This window comes from Notolepis coatsorum, assembly GCF_963971535.1.
Source record: "Notolepis coatsorum genome assembly, chromosome: 8".
NCBI lineage: Eukaryota > Metazoa > Chordata > Actinopteri > Aulopiformes > Paralepididae > Notolepis > Notolepis coatsorum.
In genome coordinates, this window is record NC_140172.1 from 4,715,865 (window position 1) to 4,738,370 (window position 22,506).

Sequence of the window (22,506 nt, forward strand, 5' to 3'; positions counted from 1 at the left end):
CTTTCATGGACCACAAGCCTCTGACCTTTGCCATGGCTAAGACCACGGAACCATGGTCGGCACGGCAGCAGCGCCAACTGTCCGCCATTTCGGAATTCACCACGGACCTGCAGCATGTGGCGGGCAAGGACAACCTGGTGGCTGACTGCCTCTCCAGAGTGCGGGTCAACACTGTGCACCTGGGTGTGGACTACGCAGCCATGGCAGTTGACCAGTGCATGGACATGGACATCCAGGCATTCAGGACGGCCACGACAGGACTGAGACTGGAGGATGTGGTGTTCCAGGACAGTAAGGCCACGCTCCTCTGCAATGTCTCCACAGGCCGACCTCGCCCGATGGTCCCCGCGGGCTGGCGCCGCCGCATTTACGATGCTATACATGCTTTATTGCACCCGGGGGTGAAGGCATCAGTTAAGCTGGTGGGGGCTAGGTTCGTCTGGCCGGGCCTCAGGAAGGACGTCAAGGGGTGGGCTGCCTCTTGTGTAGCGTGCCAGTGCGCCAAGGTGCATCGGCACACTAAGGCCCCGCTGGGGCCATTTCTCATCCCGGAGAGACGTTTTGATCACGTTAACGTGGACCTGGTGGGCCCGCTGCCCCCCTCCCAGGGGTTCACTCACCTACTGACCATGGTGGACAGGACCACCAGGTGGCCGGAGGCTGTGCCCCTGTCATCCACTACATCGGTGGACGTGGCTCGGGCGTTCATCTCCACCTGGGTGGCCCGTTTCGGTACCCCTGCGGATCTAACTCCGGACAGAGGGCCCCAGTTCACGTCAGAGATGTGGAGCGCCATGGCGGAGAGTTTGGGGGTGAAACTCCACTGCACCGTGGCATACAACCCGCAGGCAAATGGTCTCTGTGAGCGTTTCCACCGCACTATGAAGGCTGCTCTCCGGGCGGCTCTTACGGACAGTAATTGGGTCGACCGTTTGCCGTGGGTCATGCTAGGCCTGCGCTCGGCCCCAAAGGAGGATCTGCACTCATCTGCGGCTGAGCTCGTGTTGGGTCAGCCGCTGAGAGTCCCTGGGGAGTTCCTCCCAGGTGCCACAGCCCCCTGGTCAGCTGCGACTCATCGCTTGGCCATCCGAGAAGCCGCCAGCACTTTCGCTCCCGTGCCCGCACATCACTGTTTTCCCCTGTCCTACATCCCCAAGGACTTGATATCAGCCCCATACGTGTTCATCCGCCGCGATGCCCACCAATCTCCACTCCAGGCTCCGTACGATGGGCCCTTCCGGGTCCTGGAAGCGCGGACCCAAGAGCTTTATGGTGGACAGAGGGGGGCTTCAGGAGCGGATATCGGTGGACCCGGATGGGCCGGTGGAGCTGGCTCAGCCCCGACGGCGCGGCCGTCCACCCAACCCCACTCCTGCCGCAAGTTTGCGGCCCGTGTCTGCCTCTACCCCGGCAGCAGCCCCGGACTCTCCACCAGTCCAGCCTCGCCGCTGGCGTGGACGGCCGCCGGCTCGTGCCCTTCCCCCCTCCCCCCTGACTGTTAAGCGCAGTCGTTATGGTCGGGTAGTCAGGCCTCCTACGAGGGGCTGAGTACTTTGGGTTTTTTTTTGTATGGGTTGGGGTTGCAGGGATGTCTGCTCTGGGTGTTCGGGGGGGGCCTGTGTGGTGTCACATTAAGGGAGTCTCTCACTCCAAAGTTGAAGGGTCACAGGGGAGGAGATATAGGGGAGTGGTAGGTGTGTGTACGGTGGTGATTCTGTGAATGAATAAAGTAGGAAGTAACTGAAGGACCTGTCACGTGCATTATTGTATCGCCTCTTCCTTCAACTTCCCACAATGTACTATATATCTCATATCACATTATATATGTGTTGTATACACTACTATATACTATTATATATACTATTATATACTGCAGGTATACTATAATGTGTAGTGTACTGTAATGTGTACTATATGGGTGTACTGTAATGTGTACAATATGTATGTAGTACTATGTATGTATGTAAATAAAAAATAATAATAAAATAAAATAAATAAGATAAACGTAAGTCTTCAGGGGTAGGGCCCGACAAGCCTAGTGCTTCTTCCTAGCCCTTTTCGGACAATTGGACAATGGTGCAATAGCAGCTGGTAAAACTTTGGCGATTTATGGAATGACCGTTGTTATGTGTCCAAAACCCCAAATAAAAAATAACTGAACTGAACTGAACTGCATGTTTACCGCTCCGTCTTCTTCATGATCTCTCCGAGCACGTTTTACATTTTAATCTGATGTTCTAATAGAAACGTGCCCTTTTGTTACACCTTCTTCTGCGGGCAAACGTAGGACAGCAGAACGTCGATCATGTTCTTGACGATGGGGGGCTGCGGGTGGAGGCTGTGGGGCAGGTGGTGGGCCAGGTTCATGTCCCAGGCGTCCACCAGGTGGACCCTCAGCCCCTTGAACATGGCGCGGAGAACCCTGTCGCGCTGCAGCCAGAACCAGTCGCTGTTGGTCATGGTCTCGTAGAGGGTGAGCGCCTTGAGGTTCGCCGTGCGGACGACCACCGTGGTCGCGGGCGAGCGGTCCAGGAGGCGCGCCACCGCTCTCCGGATGTTCCTCAGCCGGCGGATGTAGAACTCGACCCGGAGCGTGCCGAAATGGGACCAGACGGCGAGGACCACCACCGCGCGCGCGCCCCCCGACCATGCCGTCGATCTCGTTGGCCGCGTAGCGGAGCTGACTGGTCAGAACGTCGCCGAAGCGGATCGGGGGGCCGTGGCAGCGGTACGTCACCAGGATGTTGACGCCATGAACGGTCCCACCTGCCTGCTGCCACAGCCCCCCCCCCCCCCCCCCCACCTGCCTGCTGCCACTGTGCAGCTTGATCTCCTTCAGCTCTGAAACTGACAACATACATAGATAGACTGCATTCATACAACAGCTTTTATCCAAAGCGCTTTACCATTTGTTCCTCACAATCACCCGTTCACTCGCACATTCACACACCGACGGCGGAGACAACCATGCAAAGTGCCAACCTGCTCATCGGGAGCAGTTAGGGGTTAAGTGTCTTGCTCAAGGATACTTCCTTACTTCCTAAATGGTGCATTTATAGAACTCCAAAGTGCTTTACAATTTTTGTTCCTCACATTCGACCCATTCACTCACACATTCACACACCAACGGGGGAGGTGACCATGCGAGGTGCCAACCTGCTCATCGGGAGCATTCTGTCCCGCTCAAGGACAGTTCGACACGCTGCCTGGGAATTGAACCGGGAACCTTCCGACTACCAGATGACCGCTCTACCTCCTGAACCACTGTCGCCTCCGACAACAAAGACGTTATTGGGGTTCCTCTCAGGGTTCTTCTCAGTTTGGGGAGCTCCAAACTCCGACGTTGAGAAAGCCTGCCTTTAAGGGTGCTGTAATGGGTATTTTCTTTGTTAAAATAAGTGGTCGACATGTTAGAATAATAGCTCTACATTCTGACAGTCATCACTGATATAGAGTGTCTGGTCAGTAACATAGGTCTCCCAGTCCCTCCACTCTGCAGTAAACAGCCATCACCGATATAGTGTGTCTGGTCAGTAACATGGGTCTCCCAGTCCCTCCACTCTGCAGTAAACAGCCATCACTGATATAGAGTGTCTGGTCAGTAACATGGGTCTCCCAGTCCCTCCACTCTGCAGTAAACAGTCATCACCGATATAGTGTGTCTGGTCAGTAACATGGGTCTCCCAGTCCCTCCACTCTGCAGTAAACAGCCATCACTGATATGGAGTGTCTGGTCAGTAACATGGGTCTCCCAGTCCCTCCACTCTGCAGTAAACAGCCATCACTGATATGGAGTGTCTGGTCAGTAACATGGGTCTCCCAGTCCCTCCACTCTGCAGTAAACAGCCATCGCTGATATAGAGTGTCTGGTCAGTAACATGGGTCTGTAGAGGAAAGATACTGTGACCCGATATGACCGGTGGTTGCTCTCTGGTGTCGTCACGGTGACCGCATGGTTAATGTATGTACTAGTGGTCGGGGCTCTTTTTCACAACCACTGACTCTGTGGGAGTGTGAGGAAGAGAACACATGATGTGATTGAATAAAGTACCAGAGAAACACTCTCTGGCTGTCTTAGTTTTTTTAATCTCGAATTTCCACTATACCAACCAGTTGCTGGGATTAGATCAGCCCAACCAGTTGCTAATTTTAAATAGTTGTTTAACCCATTCCGTTTTAATTTGACCCTTTTTACTGTGCTGCATTAGTCTGTCTCACCATGCTCATTTTATATTAGCTATCTAATTAATTCATTATCACTATTTTTTATTTATTGTTGTTTTATTCCTATTTCAAGGATTGTATTGAAGATATAACGTGTTGTAATGTTGTTTGCTGGAGCCACTTCATCCACAACAGCACACCCCGGTCAGAGAGCGGACACAGACACCAAAGAACAGTCCTTTGTAGTTTAATGTTGGTATCAAAGGATCAAAGGATGATAGGGATTCTTCAGTACAGGTGATTTTCATCCAGTTCATAAGGCTGAATGAACGAATGAGCATCCACACAAGGATGAGAATGGTATTGGGTGAATCTAGCCAATTATTGAGTGAGTGATTTCCATCCAGGTTGTAAGGCTGGATGAACAGTGAGGAATTGAGTGAGTGATTTCCATCCAGGTTGTAATGCTGGATGGAGTAGTGAGATATTGAGTGAGTGAGCGAGTGGTATTCTGCAACAGATAAGCAGAATATACAGGGAATTAGCAGAATACATACTTAGTAGTCATAACATGCTGGCATCTAGAAGATACACATAACTGAAACAATGCTATATAGCATATTCACACTAGCATAGCATTAGCTCAATTAGCAGCTTGGAACAAACATAGCACCAAGTAGCAAACCCAAACCATAGTCATATAAATAAGTCACTTAGCGGCATAATATAGGCTACATATGACATTTATCTATCATACAACCATAGACATTACATTGGAGGCTATTGATGACTTACTTCTTCACAAACACACTCATGTGACAGCAGACAGCAGTGGAAACACATGGGCGGCAATATGGCCGCTGCATTTAATTACCAGACTAAGGACCCTTGGGCTGTCCAGAGAGATGCCCTACTAGAAATAGTAATACCCCTGGGCTGTCCAAAGAAGTGCCTTGGAAATAATAATACACAGCATAAGAAATAATGGGGAATTTACAACAGATTGTGTTGCATTTATTTCATTGACTTGATATTTCAATCGTTAAGCACTTTGTATTTCAATCTTACACAAAAGAGCTTTGATGTTAAACTATTGATTATCGTTACTCAAGTCTCAGACTTGAGATCCTTCCAGAATGGCTTCTTCTTCACTTCCTAATGACACATTCAGTAAAGACCTATCCATGTGTTTACCTCTAATTCAAACGGTCAGGTGAATATTTGTTTTATATACTTTGTTAACATTTAGTTCCTCATTAGGGCCAAGGTACTTTATTATTTAAGTGAGGCGTTACATGCTCCGCTCGATAGTTCACTCCACCTGGAATATGACCTCTAATATCTCAGGGTTCCCACGCTTGCCTTGAAATTTCTTTCCATACTACCTCCTGATTTTCCAGGTACCATATTAAGTGATGATCTATAGGCCCCTGAAGTTTTCCGCCCTCATCCGCGCCCCCCTCCCCTCACAGACACAACCCCCTAGGACACCTGACTATTTACTTGATTTAAAAGATGTGCCAGTCAAGTCTACATTGTAAATGCTTAGAGATTATGTCTCATTGATAATATCAATGCATGAAATAATGCAACACGCTGTAGATGAACAACAATTTATTGAACTGGAACACATGAGCACTGGGATTGATATATGTTCTCTCTTCCACTCCTCTCCTATCTCATCCTGTCCTCTTCTCTCCACACCTCCCCTCGTGTCCGCTCCTGTCTTCTCTTCCTACTCTTCTCAACTCCTCTCCACCGTTCTCCCTTTTCCTCTGTCATCCTCCTCTTCCATCTTCGCGGCCTCTTCTCTTCCTGGCTCGTTATGAGAGCTAACGTTGGCTAGCTACTGTACCCGGCGCTGGCTAACTGGCTATCGTTATGACTGAGAGCTAACGTTGGTAGCTACTGTACCTGGTGCTGGCTAACTGGCTCGTTATGAGAGCTAACGTTGGCTAGCTACTGTACCGGGCGCTGGCTAACTGGCTCGTTATGAGAGCTAACGTTGGCTAGCTACTGTACCTGGCGCTGGCTAACTGGCTCGTTATGAGAGCTAACGTTGGCTAGCTACTGTACCTGGCGCTGGCTAACTGGCTCGCTATGAGAGCTAACGTTGGTAGCTACTGTACCTGGCGCTGGCTAACTGCCTCGTTATGAGAGCTAACGTTGGTAGCTACTGTACCTGGCGCTGGCTAACTGGCTCGTTATGAGAGCTAACGTTGGCTAGCTACTGTACCTGGCGCTGGCTAACTGGCTCGTTATGAGAGCTAACGTTGGCTAGCTACTGTACCTGGCGCTGGCTAACTGGCTCGTTATGAGAGCTAACGTTGGTAGCTACTGTACCTGGCGCTGGCTAACTGCCTCGTTATGAGAGCTAACGTTGGTAGCTACTGTACCTGGCGCTGGCTAACTGGCTCGTTATGAGAGCTAACGTTGGCTAGCTACTGTACCTGGCGCTGGCTAACTGGCTCGTTATGAGAGCTAACGTTGGCTAGCTACTGTACCTGGCGCTGGCTAACTGGCTCGTTGTGAGAGCTAACGTTGGCTAGCTATTTTTTTTTTTTTTATCTTTTCCCGATTTTTCTCCCATCCCACCCTTCCTGGTTGTTGCGCACTTTCCCCTACTGTTGGTCCGAGAGACCGGAGACTGTCACATGCTTTCCTCCGACGCATGTGCAGCCAGCCGGCAGGCCAGCCTGGCCGCGCAGATTCTCACTGGGAGAGTGTAACGTGTGGGAGGCCGCACTACCTCTCTCCAGATCCTACCCTCGCTGAGCAGGCGCCCCGACCGAACTGTAGGGGTCGCTGTCCACAACGCCCAGGACCCACCCGCCAGCTTTCCCACCCTCGCTGGCAATTGTATTAGTGTGAACAGCCAGCCAAGCTGGTGACAACGCCGGGAGCTGGATTCGAACACGCGAATCCAGCATCTCCGGCGTTGGTGACGAACACAATCTTGGCTAGCTAGTTAGCAAGATTGCACTGCTTACTAACTAACGTTGATAAACTCAGGTTTACCACACAGTTAAAACACAGCTACTTACATTTGAGGATAAACTTGCATAAGAAGTTTCACTCAAGTTTCACTGTAGATGCCAAGGCTCCCTTGGCTCACCAAGTTGCCTGCATCAAATTCCAACATCCAATATAGGATGCCAAGAGCATGCTCTACAACATGGGATCATCCATTTCTATCTACAGTAAAAGCGGGTTGTAAAGGGTTTTTATAAACTCATGTTAATTCTGTGCTCAATAGTTAAATTTTATTACACATCATCCAATAAAATTTTCCATGACAACTGTTTCTATTTCCATGTAATTGGTCACTTTTGCTCAGTTTCCATGCCTTTCCATACCTGGAAAATGAAAAAATTAATCCCATGTTTTCAATGTTTTCCAGGTACCGTGGGAACCCTGTATCTGTATACATAACTGGCATTGGGCTTTCCCCCAGATCTTAATATTGATCATTTAAAACAGGAAGAATGGCTTCTCGTTTACCTGGGCAGACAATTAAATATCAGTACCCATAGACGCCTGGCCTTACGAGCACGCGGAGCAGCTGCTCTCACACTATTGAACTTGGGGGAGCAAGGATATGATCTTGCTCCACCACTTTTTGATCATATGAAAAATATGATATACCCCCCCCCCAATATATAAATCTAACCATAACTACGTAATTTCAATCAAATTAATAATACGCAATGACACTTAATAACACGTTTTTAAGTTTCCAAAGATTGCGAACCCCCCCCCCCCCCCCCCTGCCCCATTATGGTTTGATCCAGTTCCTCCCATCTCCAGCGCGTAGACCTTGGCTCACTGCCTCACAGCGCTGCAGTCTGGCTGCAGGAGTCAGTGTAATATCAAAGCCCACAGAGTGTGTCATAATATTGGTGGCAGGCAGGCAGGCTTTTCCAGTAAGTTGTTCAAATAAAAGGATTATGTTAGACATAAGTTACTATTGAGTGGTAGTAGAACTTCTACGGTTCTACCACGCAATACATAAAAGTGTTTCACGGTCCCGAATTGCGATCTGGTCATACGGTTTCCTCGAATAAATAATAATAACGTTTCCCTCTCTGGTTGGCGTTAGCTTTAGTGCTAGCCGCTAGCTAACGTTATCTAGATATGTGGTGTGAGCTGGATGACGTTGACTTCATTTCCAAACGTTAACGCTATCTATATGGCAGACGAGCAGGGCCGGATTAACGACGGCCGCGGCCCGTGGGCCTATAGTGACGAGGGGCCTCCATTTTTTTTTTTTACTTTTTTTTTTTGAGATCGATGTCATGATTGTGCACTGCAGACTCAGGGAGGAGGCAGAGAAGGAGAGAAAGAGACACAAGATTTACAGGTAATGGAAATATATCTTTTTTCTCTTTCTTATTAAAAACTTGGCCTATTTGAAAGGAGATTGATTTAATATTATATATATATTATTATAGTAATTGGCTATCATACTGCAATATAAACTGAGTTTTATAGTGAAAAGAGCAGCTTTATTGGTCAAGATTGAAGGCTCTATATTGCAGGAAATTGCACGTACAGGTTCATTACATTTAAAAAAAAGTCTGCCATGGAGGGGGTCGTGCAGGACCCCCTCCAAACCACCCCTTGCCTGTCCAAAAAAATAAAAAATAAAAAATTATAATAAATAAAAGAATTTAATAAAAATAATATTCTTGCACCCCCACTTTCAACTATAACTAGGCGGCCATGTCAGTACCTGGCTCTACATGTTCACATGTATATGCCTTAATATCAGTATATATACAGTACCTATATATTATTTAAAGGTTTCTGAAACACAAGTTAGTGGTGGTGACTAGTGGTCTCCACTCCCAGAGCAGACAATATTGATCGACTCTTTCTGAACTGCAATACATTTGATTGCTAAAGATTGAACATGTTCTGCCAAAGTGCTGTATCGTTTTAAATCAAGATGTTTCTTCCATTCAATCACATAATACAATCTTTTCTATGGCAGTTGTGTCCTGAGTGTCTTTCCACCTAAATGGAACTTTAAGTACCTGGGAGTCCACATCTCAGAAGATCTGACATGGACAACACACATAGACTCAGTCGTAAAGAAGGCGAAGCAGCGCCTCTACCACCTGAGACAGTTAAGGAAGTTCAGAGTATCGGGGAAGATACTCCAGTCCTTCTACTCCGGAGCTGTAGAGAGCATCTTGACTGGCAACATCACTGCCTGGTATGGAAACAGCACGGCACAGGACAAGAAGGCCCTACAGAGAGTGGTGCGCTCAGCTGAGCGTACTACGGTTATTGCACTACCACCCCTGCAGGACTTATATAACAAGAGGTGCAAATCCAGAGCCTGCAGAATAATGAAAGACCCTCACCACCCGAATAACAGCCTGTTCAAGCTGCTGCGGTCAGGCAAACGCCTGCGAACACCAGCAACTAGGACAGAGAGACTTCGGCTTAGCTTCTTCCCCCAGGCCATCAGTCTTGAACACTGAACTCTCCACACTAGTGATGTGACGATTCATCGATTTGCATCGGTGCGCCGGCATACACGTTCACGATGCAAGTGCACCGGTGGAATAAGTCCGCGTCGGCAAAATGTCAGGCTGAACTCGCGATGCATCTTGTTGTAGCGTCTTTGCATCGGTCAAAAACCGATGCATTGATATAATTTCCTCTCATCCACTTGTCAGTGACTGCACACACACACAGCAGATACTATTGCTTTGCTACTACATAAGGCGAGAGCCGCGTCACAGTTATCAACAAACAGTGGAAGTCGAGGAGACATGAATAGAATTGCTCAACATGCTAACGCTAGTAGCCTCTGGCTAACGCCAGTTAGCCGTTCAGCTAACGCTAAACTAGTGTCTAACTAAAGTGACTCTGCAACACCAGTAACATTAGTGAGGAGGGGGGGGGGTATATTGAAGACGCTTGACAACAGGGGTTCAAAGATAACTCCACATTTATTGGTTATACATTTCTTAATTATATCGCTTCATGCAATCCATCCAGCCTGGCTCCGTGATGTTGACATAATGCTACGGTCGGAAAGTACTATAGACGCATCCTAGTGACGGGGAGGGGCGCTCTCTCTCTCTCTCTCAGATTCAGATTCAGATTACTTTATTCACCATATTGTACAGGTACAAATGGAACGTGATTTGACATTTCAGTGCATGATTATTCACAAATAGGAACAACAAAATAATAATAATGATAAATAAATCTCGTGTGTTTTTAGCTAAAGTGGATAGAAAAGACAGTTTATGCAAAAGTCTTCTTAGGCACCCAAGAGTTTTTATATAAATTGTCTTACAGTAGATTATTTTATTTTTAATAATAATATAAGCTGCATATAAGGAATACAACCAAATCCTCTGTCATACCATAAAATTGTATTATTTATTATTATTATTATTATTATTATTATTATTATTATTTTGCATCGTGTTGAATCGCATCGTATCGCCCCGAATCGCATTATGTTGAATCAAATGTGGCAACCCCAAGCCACCCCTGGGCTTGGTGATTGATGGGCGCTATGTGGCGACCCAATGGCTGGGCGCTGCCCATGTTTGGGCGTCCGCTTCCGGACGCACCTGTCACTAAATACCCATCAGAGTGATTACCTGATTAGCGAATCACGGCGCGGTGCGCCTGTTGGAGAGGGGGGACTTAATGGAGCCGAGGAGCCTCCTCTCAGTCCCCCGTAGCAGCGCAAGGCAAAAGGCCACAGAGCGGAGACGCCGCCCGGCCGACAGCAAACCGTTATTATTTGACTAAGAAAATAAAGAGTATGATTTTGGGAACTGCAACCTGTCTGTGTGTTGTTTATTCTGCCACCCCTACACCTGGAATTGCCACAGTGGTGGAGAATGCGGGCATAGTCTACTGGCAATCAGGGGTGCAGAATAAACAACAATAGACTTTATCAGAATAGAATAAAAGAAATTAAAAAAAAAATATATATATATATATAAATTTAATAACGGAAAAAGCATGGACGCGCTGGTGCAGCAGCTTGTACAGGCGAGCATGGAACAACAGACCCGGCACGAAGAGGCCCTGCACGAACAGAGGAAACAGACGGGGATGATCCACGCGGAGCTCCAGCGGATGGCCGCTCACCGGCAGGAGGAAGGGGCCGCCGGGACGCGGCCTAACCCCGGGCGCTTCATCCCCAAGCTGACGGAGCAGGAGGATATAGAAGCCTATCTCCTGGCGTTTGAGCGCACCGCCGGCCGGGAGGGCTGGCCCGAAGACGACTGGGGGGGACTGCTGGCCCCCTTCCTGTCGGGTAATGCACAAAAGGCCTACCAGGACCTGCCACCGGAGCAAGCCGGGAACTACACTCGGCTAAAGCAGGAAATTCTGTCCCGGTACGGCCATAGTCTGCAGTCCCGCGCGCAGCGGTTCCATGACTGGGTGTATGACGCACAGGCCTCCCCGCGCTCCCAGATGCACGACCTGGTCCGCACAAGCCGAGCCTGGCTAATGACTGACCCCGGAGGGCCCACGGTTTTGGAACGGATTGTTATGGACCGCTTTGTCCGAGCCCTCCCCTATGACTCGAAGAAGCAGGCGAGTCAAGCGGACCCCCGCTCCGTGGAGCAGCTGGTGAATATTGTGGAGGCCCACCAGGTAACGCGGGAGTTACTCAAAGGGGGGCGAGGGGAAAAGCCAGAGCGGCCGAGAACAAGGAGGGGTCCCGACGAGCCCAGCCCAAGGGGCCGGGTAGGGAACGCAGGTGAGCCCGAACTACCCCGAAGAAGACCGCTGTTCGACCAGGACCAAAGACGCTGCTACGACTGCGGCGAGCCCGGGCATCTCTCGTGGAACTGCCCAGGCCGGGATGTGTCCATGCCATCGGCGGCAGCTTCAGACCCCCGCGGAAAGACGTGCAACTATGGCGCAGCCTGTTGGGCCCATAAGGAAACATCGGCGACACTTTTACCCGTGCGCGTCAACGACAAAGATGCCGTAGCGCTCCTGGACTCGGGTAGTGCCATAACGCTGGTTCAGCCCCATTTGGCACACTGCGACGCAGAGGCTCCGCAAGTGTCAGTGTCCTGTGTGCACGGGGACACAAAGTTGTATCCTACAGCGCCGATCACCCTGACAACCACCAAGGGGGTCTGCTCGATGACAGCCGGCGTCATACCTAACCTGCCGGTAGCGCTGCTGATTGGTCGAGACTGCCCCCTGTATCGCCAGCTGTGCTCAGCCGTCATCTCCCCGCGCACCCCACCCTCTACGGGTAAACCGAGGAAGAAGAAAGGGTTACGTCAGCCGAAGGTGTGTGCTCTGAACGTAACGGGGAGTGAGACTGAGACGGCCTCAGATGTAGGTGACGACGCGCCGGAACCCCTGGATATACCGGCAAGTGAGACAGAGACGGCATCAGGTGTGGGTGACGACGCGCCAGCGCCCCAAGCGGGCCCCGAGACGGATAACAGTGACGAGGACCCCTTTGCGGAGTTCCCCCAGGCGGACGAGGTGGGGAGGGACCTGGCGGGTCAGTTCGGAACGGCCCAGCTGGAAGACCCAAACCTAACGCAGGCCCGGGCGAATATCAAGACCATAGATGGAAATCCCGTGGAGGGGGTGAGTAACCTGCCATATCCTCACTTTGCAATAAAAAGACAATTGTACCAAGTTGTAAAAAAGAATGATGAGGTTAGGGATCTATTGCTGGTACCGAAGTTCTTTATTCCCACTGTACTCCAGCTGGCGCATTCACATATCCTCGGAGCGCACCTGGGCGTGGACAAAACCATGGAGCGCATAAGGGCGCGTTTCCATTGGCCGGGCATGAAGAGAGCGGTAGAGGACTATTGCCGGAGCTGCCCAGAGTGTCAACGCGCAGCACCAAAGGTACAATATAAAAGTCCTCTGATCCCGCTGCCCATCATTGAGACCCCATTCTCAAGAATTGCCCTCGACGTAGTGGGCCCTCTAGTTAAATCGTCCCGAGGCCACCAGTATATACTGGTAATCATAGATTATGCTACCCGTTACCCCGAAGCCATCCCGTTACGCACGGTGACGGCCAAAATTGTGGCACGGGAGCTCTTTCATTTGTTTAGTCGGGTGGGAATTGCCGACTCTATTCTCACGGATCAGGGCTCGTGCTTTATGTCGCGGGTCATGAAAGAAATGTGCAAACTAATGAAAGTGGAACAGCTACGAACCTCCATATACCATCCACAGACGGATGGACTGTGCGAGCGCTTTAACAAGACCCTGAAAAGCATGCTAAGGAAGGTGATGGAGAAGGATGGGAAGAATTGGGATCAGTTGTTGCCCTTTCTGATGTTCTCTGTGCGTGAGGTCCCACAGGCCTCCACTGGCTTCTCGCCATTTGAGCTGCTCTACGCCCGCAAGCCGCGGGGTCTCCTGGACATCGCAAAGGAGATTTGGGAGGAACAGCCGTCGCCCCACCGGTCTCTCATAGAGCATGTGCAGGTAATGAGAGACAGGATGAAGGCGCTCTGGCCAGTGGTGAGAGAACACATGCAACAGGCCCAAGACGCACAGAAGCGCATTTATGACCGGGGCGCACAGCCACGGGAGTTTAATGTGGGGGACCGAGTCCTAGTACTGGTACCGACAGCAGAGTGCAAATTCCTAGCCAAATGGCAGGGACCCTACGACATAATTGAGAAAGTGGGTCCCGTCAACTACAAGGTCCACCAGCCCGACCGTAGGAAGCATCGACAGTTATACCATGTTAACCTGTTGAAGAAATGGCATGCCCGGGATGTGTTGCTCTCGCCCCCCCCTCTTCCCCCTTTTGCGCAGCAGGTGGCAGAGGCGGCCGATGTTCCCATCGGGGAACAGTTGTCCCCGACCCAACGGCAGGAGCTTCGGGAGCTGGTCCAACAGAACCGGGACGTGTTCTCGGCCACGCCGGGCCGCACCACATTGGCCCAGCACCACATCATTACCAGCCCGGGAGACAAGGTAAAGCTGAAGCCCTATCGTATCCCAGAGGCAAAAAGAGAGGCAGTCAGAAGAGAAGTGCGGGTCATGCTGGAGATGGGAGTAATTGAGGAGTCTCATAGCGGGTGGTCCAGTCCTATTGTTTTAGTGCCAAAACCCGACTCAACAACCAGGTTCTGTAATGATTTCAGGAAGCTTAATGAAATTTCAAAGTTTGACGCCTATCCCATGCCTAGAGTGGATGAGCTCATTGACAGACTGGGCCTGGCCAGATTTATCACGACACTAGACCTAACGAAGGGTTATTGGCAAGTCCCTCTGGCCCCCGCCTCAAGGGAGAAGACGGCTTTCTCCACCCCAGATGGGCTGTTCCATTATAAAGTTCTCCCGTTTGGCCTGCATGGGGCGCCATCTACCTTTCAGAGGCTGATGGACAGAGTACTACGGCCCCATCGGGAGTATGCAGCCGCATATCTCGATGACATTATCATCCACTCGTCAGATTGGGACACCCACCTCCAAAAGGTGAGAGCGGTGTTGGGGGCCCTCCGGGAGGCGGGTCTCACCGCCAACCCAAAGAAATGCAGGCTGGGATTAGAAGAGGCAGAGTACCTGGGGTTCACAATAGGCCGGGGCAATGTGAAACCGCAGAAGAGGAAGATTGATGCAATAAGGGAGTGGCCTCGCCCTTTAACCAAGAAGCAGGTCAGGACATTTAATGGGCTAGCGAGCTATTATAGGAGGTTTATCCCTAACTTTGCTGCTCGCGCTGCTCCCCTCACAGATCTGACCCAGGCGCGGCGGCCGTTCACGGTGAAGTGGACACCGGAGGCGGAGGCGGCGTTCGAGGACCTCAAGACTGCCCTCTGTTCGGGACCGGTGCTGATCTCCCCGAACTTCGACAAGGAGATGACGGTACAAACAGACGCATCAGAGGTGGGACTGGGAGCGGTCCTCTCCCAGCAACTGGAGGGTGAGGAACATCCGATTTTATATGTGAGCAGGAAGCTGCTGCCACACGAGCGCAACTATTCTGCGGTGGAGCGCGAAGGTCTGGCAATTAAGTGGGCACTGGAGACGCTCCGCTATTATCTGCTGGGGAGGCGTTTCACGCTGGTGACGGATCACGCCCCCCTAGTCTGGATGGCCAAGACAAAGGGGACCAATGCCAGGGTGACTCGATGGTTTCTGGAGTTACAGTCATTTAACTTTTCTGTCATTCACAGGTCAGGGGTGGCGCATGGCAACGCAGACGCCCTCTCCAGGAAGGATGCCTGTTGGGCGTCGGACGCTCTTCCCCGACGGTCGGAGCTGGAGGGGGGGTACTGTGGCAACCCCAAGCCACCCCTGGGCTTGGTGATTGATGGGCGCTATGTGGCGACCCAATGGCTGGGCGCTGCCCATGTTTGGGCGTCCGCTTCCGGACGCACCTGTCACTAAATACCCATCAGAGTGATTACCTGATTAGCGAATCACGGCGCGGTGCGCCTGTTGGAGAGGGGGGACTTAATGGAGCCGAGGAGCCTCCTCTCAGTCCCCCGTAGCAGCGCAAGGCAAAAGGCCACAGAGCGGAGACGCCGCCCGGCCGACAGCAAACCGTTATTATTTGACTAAGAAAATAAAGAGTATGATTTTGGGAACTGCAACCTGTCTGTGTGTTGTTTATTCTGCCACCCCTACACCTGGAATTGCCACACAAATCGTATCGAATCGTATCGTATCTCAACAGGGGGTGAATCATATCGCATCGCCCGGTGCTTCAAATGTATCGTTAATGTATCGTATCGTTGGCACCGTATCGAGATGCACATCGCATCGGCCTCAGTGAGGAGATGCACATCCCTACTCCACACACAAGCACACACACAACACACATACTGTATACGCTCACACACTAACAGTCACTTTAGCACGAACACACACACACAGATGATGCACACGCTCACTAAACGGTCACTTTACAAAATGAAAAGGTCACTTTACTTTATAAAAAATAAAAGAAATAACGGGAGTGGTTCTTGTATAGCAAATAATAGACGGATAGAGCAAGATAGCATAAGGATATATAGTATAACTGTATATTGTATAGTATAGTATTGTATAGTAGTGTACATAAGACACAGTGCCTCATCTGTAGCTTAACACTGTATTGCACTATCGCAGGACCTTAGCATGTCTTTTACCATGCATTTTAAACTTTATGTACATTATACCTGTTATGTCTTATTCTTATTACTTGTACTATTGCACAATCGCTGCGGGCATGACCACCCGCATTTCACTGTATGCCCTGTATGCCGGGACAAATAAAACTCTTGACTTGACTTGAGATTAGTACCTATACTGTATATTCAAGAAAAAAAAATTATAAACATTTAAATGTATTGTTTAATGTCAATTCACTATAAACAGAACATGAAATACATTGTAACAATATAATAGATTTACTAAAACGATTAAAAGAGATATATCTTGAATGCATAAACATGTTACTTCATAGTTACTTTGAGAGGATTATGTGCTCCAATATATTCCACTAAGCACTATTAATCTAAATATGAAGAGACATGTCATCATTGTAAAAACATAACACTGCCTTCATGGCACAATCTTGATTGAACTAAAAAGATTATTTTCATGAATGGATTACTAGATTTCAACCACAATACAATACGTTCTCTTGGGCCCTTCCTGGTTGTTAAACAAGGTGAAAATAGTGGAGCTAAAGCCTGGTCTGGTTCAACAAAGGAAATCAATGATGAAAAAACAACAGACTGGCCGCTGGTGGTGCAGGGTTGATTGAGTAGGACACCATGACTCAACGAGGCCTTCTGATAGCAGGTGGTCATAAGAAGATTTGAAAATGTGTTAGAGGCCTTGCACTGAATGTTTGTGTAGTTCTTTGTCTTCCAACATGGCTGCCTGTAACATAGCGGCCATTGTTTTGAATGGAAGGGACAACGGTTGCTATGTGTAAACAATGGTTGCTATGTGTAGATATTTGAGAAATATATCAACAGGAAAGCCAGTGGAACAGTAATATGCTTTTCCAATGTTTGACCAACTCTACCACTGTACAGTAATTAGGCATTTTCTTATTTCACATCTCAGCCTTGGTGCTCAACCAAAAATAAAGAGCACATCAAAGGCTCTCTCTCTCTGATTGCTTAAAGCAATCAATAACGCACGTCACACACACACTGGTCTAATAATGTACGAGGGTGCAGGCTATGACAAAATACAGTATGCAATGTAAACACTGAAGCCCCTTTCACACATGCACTGGATGTAAAATCTATTTCATTCTGTATGGAATCAAGTTCCTCTCCGTTTCTCTCCCAATCACTTACACACATATGCGCGCACACACACAGCAAATTGGGAGAAAGAAATCTACACATTAATTGGAGGGGCTGTATGTGCGAATGTAGCCGGTTCAAGGCCTACTCCTCTATGTCGGTAGTGTGTGTGAAGAACAGGCCGTGATCCATTTCAGCATAGTGGTATTTATTTCCCCTGAGAGCAAACAGACAAGATATGGCATTACATCTTGTCCACTAGATGGCACCAGATCACAGGCTCTTCAACATCCAGTATAGACTGACATTTTGAATTGGACATTGAAATAACACATTTATAATGAAACAATACAATAAAATAATACCAAAATAAACAATAGGATTCATCCATTTACCTGTCAGACAGATAGACAAGACAGTGTTATATCTTGTCCACTAGATGGCACCAGCTCACAGGCTGCAATGAGGAAATAGTCACATTTCAGATCGGGGCCTACACACCTCCCCTCATCCATACTACAAGTCTACTTAACATGTGTTCATACAGAAGTTCGTCACCACGGTTACATTTCTTTACAACAAGTGCACAACTGCCCATCATTAACGTAGATATTGTTATACACAACCGGTTCATTGCCTGGCAACTTATTTACAATATTTAAACCATCATAACATTCTTTTAGACCAGAGATACATTTACAGACACTGAGCAGACATCTTACCTCTTCAACACCCAGTACAGACTGTCGTGAAGAGGGACGCACAAAAGGAAATACGTCACTTCGGAAGGAAGTGACAACGCAACGATTTCAAAATAAACTACTTTGAGAATAAAAATTATAATAATTGAATTAAAATAAAACGTGAGGGATTATTTGTGGAATATATAACAGTATATTATATATACCTGCTACACGAACACAGAGTTTACCCTCCCAGCACCCAAGTAATAAAACCACGTAATGCCAAACTGAGCACCATGTCGGAACTCAAGCAGATCATTGTTGGCAGAATTCACACAGCGAGCGAGTGGACATATTGATTAACTAACCATGTTCCAAACACAACAATGTTGCGTACAGATGGTCTTTTCCCGCTGATAGTTAAATGAAAGTGTATGCCTTAAGTCTAGTCAAGATTTGAGTGAGTTTGTGAGATGTGCCCAATATGTTATAAACAGTGTGGAGGCGAGCGCAGAGAACGAGACTGAAGCAAAGTCGTACATTTATATTAAATCGGTGCGTCTCAGTGTTTTAGCCTGTATGCAACTATTATTGAGTGGTCATCATTTGTGAAATAGTTCAGCTTTTGCTCAATAATGCTTTAGAACTGGAGTTTTTAAAATATCAAGTCAAGATGATGTGCTGACCAGTTTGCTCTGATGTCTGACTGAGGATGAGAAACACTGTTTTGCTCATCATCCAAAAACGTTTACATAAACAGCTCATAAACAGTTTATGAGTAATACAAACGTATGTAAACTATTTATATAGTTTCACAATGTAAAATCTTATTTTTGCACTGTTGGTCGCTCATTTCACTCTGTATGGAATACCATTGATTCCAATTAATTTAATTTTAAAACCTTTATTTTACCTAGAAAAAGTTAAGATTGCACTCATTCGCAGCGATGTCAGGTACAACATATTTTAGATGAATATTTAAATGATGATCTTTATACAGGCATAGATATAGTCTCTTTCTGCGTCATGCCCTGCTCTACATGTTTTCATTAACCGAAACCAAGCAAATAGCAACAACAATAAAAACTACAACAATGCCGTTCATGTTAATATGAACGTTTATAATAAATATATATATAAATGTATGATTGTTTATTTTCTATAGAAACAAAAAATTAAATACAATTACCACCAGCCAGAAAAGGGCTTTTTTGACTCTTAAGGAAAAAGGGCAGGTGCTCAAGCCCTATGTGTGTCTGGTTACAGTCAGCCATGTTGGAAGAGACAACTAGTGTTGGAAGAGAGGACTAGAGAGTAAGGCATCTATTCAAACCATGAATCTGGTGTTCCATTTACGGTTTGACACCTGAATGAATATACTGGAATATATTGGTGCTTCTTTAAGTCTTAAGATTGTATGAAACGCTTCGCATGCTGGTCACAGTGGTAAGGCTTCTCTCCTGTATGAATTATCAAATTACAGTTTGCCCCACTGTCTTTAAGGCTTCTCTCTTGTATGAATTCGCTGGTGACGCTTTAAGTTGCTAGACTCACTGAAGCTCTTCTCACACTGGTCACAGTGGTAGGGCTTCTCTCCTGTATGAATGTGCTGGTGTACATTTAAGGATCCAGAGGTCGTGAAGCTCTTCTCACACTGGTCACAGTGGTAGGGCTTCTCTCCTGTATGAATGCGCTGGTGAGACTTTAAGCTAATAAACTGACTGAAGCTCTTCTCACACTGGTCACAGTGGTAGGGCTTCTCTCCTGTATGAATGCGCTGGTGTACATTTAAGTATCCAGAGGTCGTGAAGCTCTTCTCACACTGGTCACAGTGGTAGGGCTTCTCTCCTGTATGAATGCGCTGGTGACTCTTTAAATCTCCAGATTGACTGAAGCTCTTCGCACATTGGTCACAGTGGTAGGGCTTCTCTCCTGTATGAATGCGCTGGTGTGTCTTTAAGTGTTCAGACTGACTGAAGCGCGATCCACACTGGTCACAGTAATAAGGCTTCTCTCCTGTATGAATGCGCTGGTGGTTCTTGAAGTGTTCAGAGGTACTAAAGCTCTTCTCACACTGGTCACAGTGGTAGGGCTTCTCTCCTGTATGAATGCGCTGGTGTCTCTTTAAGTGTCCAAAGATCGTGAAGCGCGCTCCACATTGGTCACAGTAGTAAGGCTTCTCTCCTGTATGATAGCGCTGGTGTATCTTTAACTCTCCAGAGGTCTTGAAGCTCTTCTCACACTGGTCACAGTTATGGGGCTTCTCCCCTGTATGAATGCGCTGGTGTACATTTAACTCTCCAGAGGTCCTGAAGCGCGATCCACACTGGTCACAGTTATAGGGCTTCTCTCCTGTATGAATGCGCTGGTGACTCTTTAAGGTGTCATATCTACTGAAGCTCTTCTCGCACTGCGCACAGTAGTAAGGCTTCTCTCCTGTATGAATGCGCTGGTGTTTTAGAAAAGCAGCCTTTTGGATGAAGCGCTTTCCACACTGGTCACAGCAGTGAGGCCTTGACGCATTCATATCTCTGCTTGTTGTTGTGGAGAAATGCAGCAATTGTACCTGGAGAAGAGAGAAGTACACCAATGAAGAGTTCAGATTTTGCATTAGTTCAGTTTGTATTTCTCAAGTTCTCAAAATGTTTTATGCTCCAAATTTAGTTGTTGATGTGATTTAAAAGTGGATCTGCTCCAATGGTGGTTATTGAAAACCCAACAGGCAGTTGCCTGCAATATGACATTGTGTTTGTATCTGTCCTTGTAACAATATCATTGTTGTTCCTAGTTTGTGTTGTTTTTGGGAGCAATTAAGAGTACGCAAACCACCAGTACAGACAATTCAGTCTAAAATTATATATTCAATGGAATGGATATTATATTAGCAATAGGGATGCACGATAATTATCGGTATCAGCAATTATGACGTCATCCCGATAAACTCGATAACGTTATTGATAGCTCCGATAACATATAATACATTTTTTGGTTAAAAGAAATCCGGTGTGGGTGGATTTGGATGAAGGGCGCTTGTTTTTATTATAGCCTCCTCCCGTTTTGCCAGTACTGTGGTAAAACTGATAGCATGTGGTTTAGGAACAGGGAGTTTTTCACAAATCCAGCGCTCCCCTTCTTGGCTGTGACGTAGTCACGTTACATTCGGAGACAGACAGTCGATCTGCCAATTACGTCCCACGGCTTGCACCCACCTCTTCTTCTTACCACCAATCAGAAGCTCTCGTTCGTTTATTTACCTCCGGATTGTCAGCCATTACTCTACTCGGAGCTAACGTTATCTCCCCGCCAGCCACATTGACAAGTACCAGCGCTTATACATTACTGGCAAATGTCTTGTTGCACTTGTGGCAACGAGCGTTGTCAGCATCGACTTTAGTAAAATAGACCCAGACTTTTGAACATTTCGTTCTGTCCATTATGAGAGCAGAGCTGTCTGTGGCAGCGCAGCACCCGTGTCTGTGTGTGTGTGTGTGAGTGAGTTAGTGTGTGTGTGTGGGAGGGAGGGGAAGAGAGGAGAGCACAGCAGGCAGAGACACAGGCAGGAGAGATAATAGACAACTGCCAACAAGATTAGTTTGCGACGTTTAAATTCCTAAAAAAAAAACTCCATAATTTCTCGAGTACCGATAGCAGTACCGATGACGTCGGAGCTTATAAATACCCAAAAAAAAAAAAAAAAAAAGATAAAAAATATATATATATATATATATATATATATATACAGTTAAAAAAAATATTATAATACAATAAATATCGGTTATCGGTATCGGTATTGGCTTGAGGAGCATAAAGTTATCGGTATCGGTATCAAAATCAATATCGTGCATCCCTAATTAGCAATATCAATTACATGTCAATTAATCCATGTATTGTTTAGCCAAAGAGTAGCCTATTGATCATTCGTTTGTAATATGTCTATCAGATCAAGATCATGAATTAAGATAAATGTCAGTTTCTTTCAAGTCTTATAGTATCCAGCATATTGCCACCCTATACCCTTTCAGTCTGCCCAGCACCAAGACAACTGTTGGCATTGCAGCCTTGATGCTGCTCGTTAATCCTGTTGTGGCCTATATGGCTGAAAGGAAAGGTAAAGGAGGAAAGACCTTTTTTATGTTGATTTGGTCATATCCGTCTGTCATCGTAGTCTTTAGTGGTCTGTCTTTGACCAATTCATTGACAATGAATGTCTTTACAGCTAGGATAGACCTATCAGAGGTTGTAATATTGTGAAGAGGACTTCCGGTATGGCGGGCATGGCGTGAGACGTGTTTTCCCTCTCTCCCTCATGTTTTTTTTAAATTTCCTTATTTTAAGACTCCAAACCTTCGCAGTTCTTTTTATATACAATTAGCGATACAGCTAACTAACCAAAAGGCTTCACAAAGATGACATCCAAG

General features: G+C 47.4%; 1 long non-coding RNA gene across 1 annotated transcript in view; it reads right to left on the reverse strand.

Moving 5' to 3' along the window:
• Positions 1–4,556: 4,556 nt before the first annotated feature.
• Positions 4,557–22,506, reverse strand: part of LOC311232980 — a 57,566-nt gene continuing 39,616 nt past the window's right edge. Inside the window, exon 3 of the long non-coding RNA XR_014619995.1 lies at positions 4,557–4,675. This is a non-coding gene — a long non-coding RNA (uncharacterized lncRNA). The remainder of the gene's footprint in view (positions 4,676–22,506) is intronic.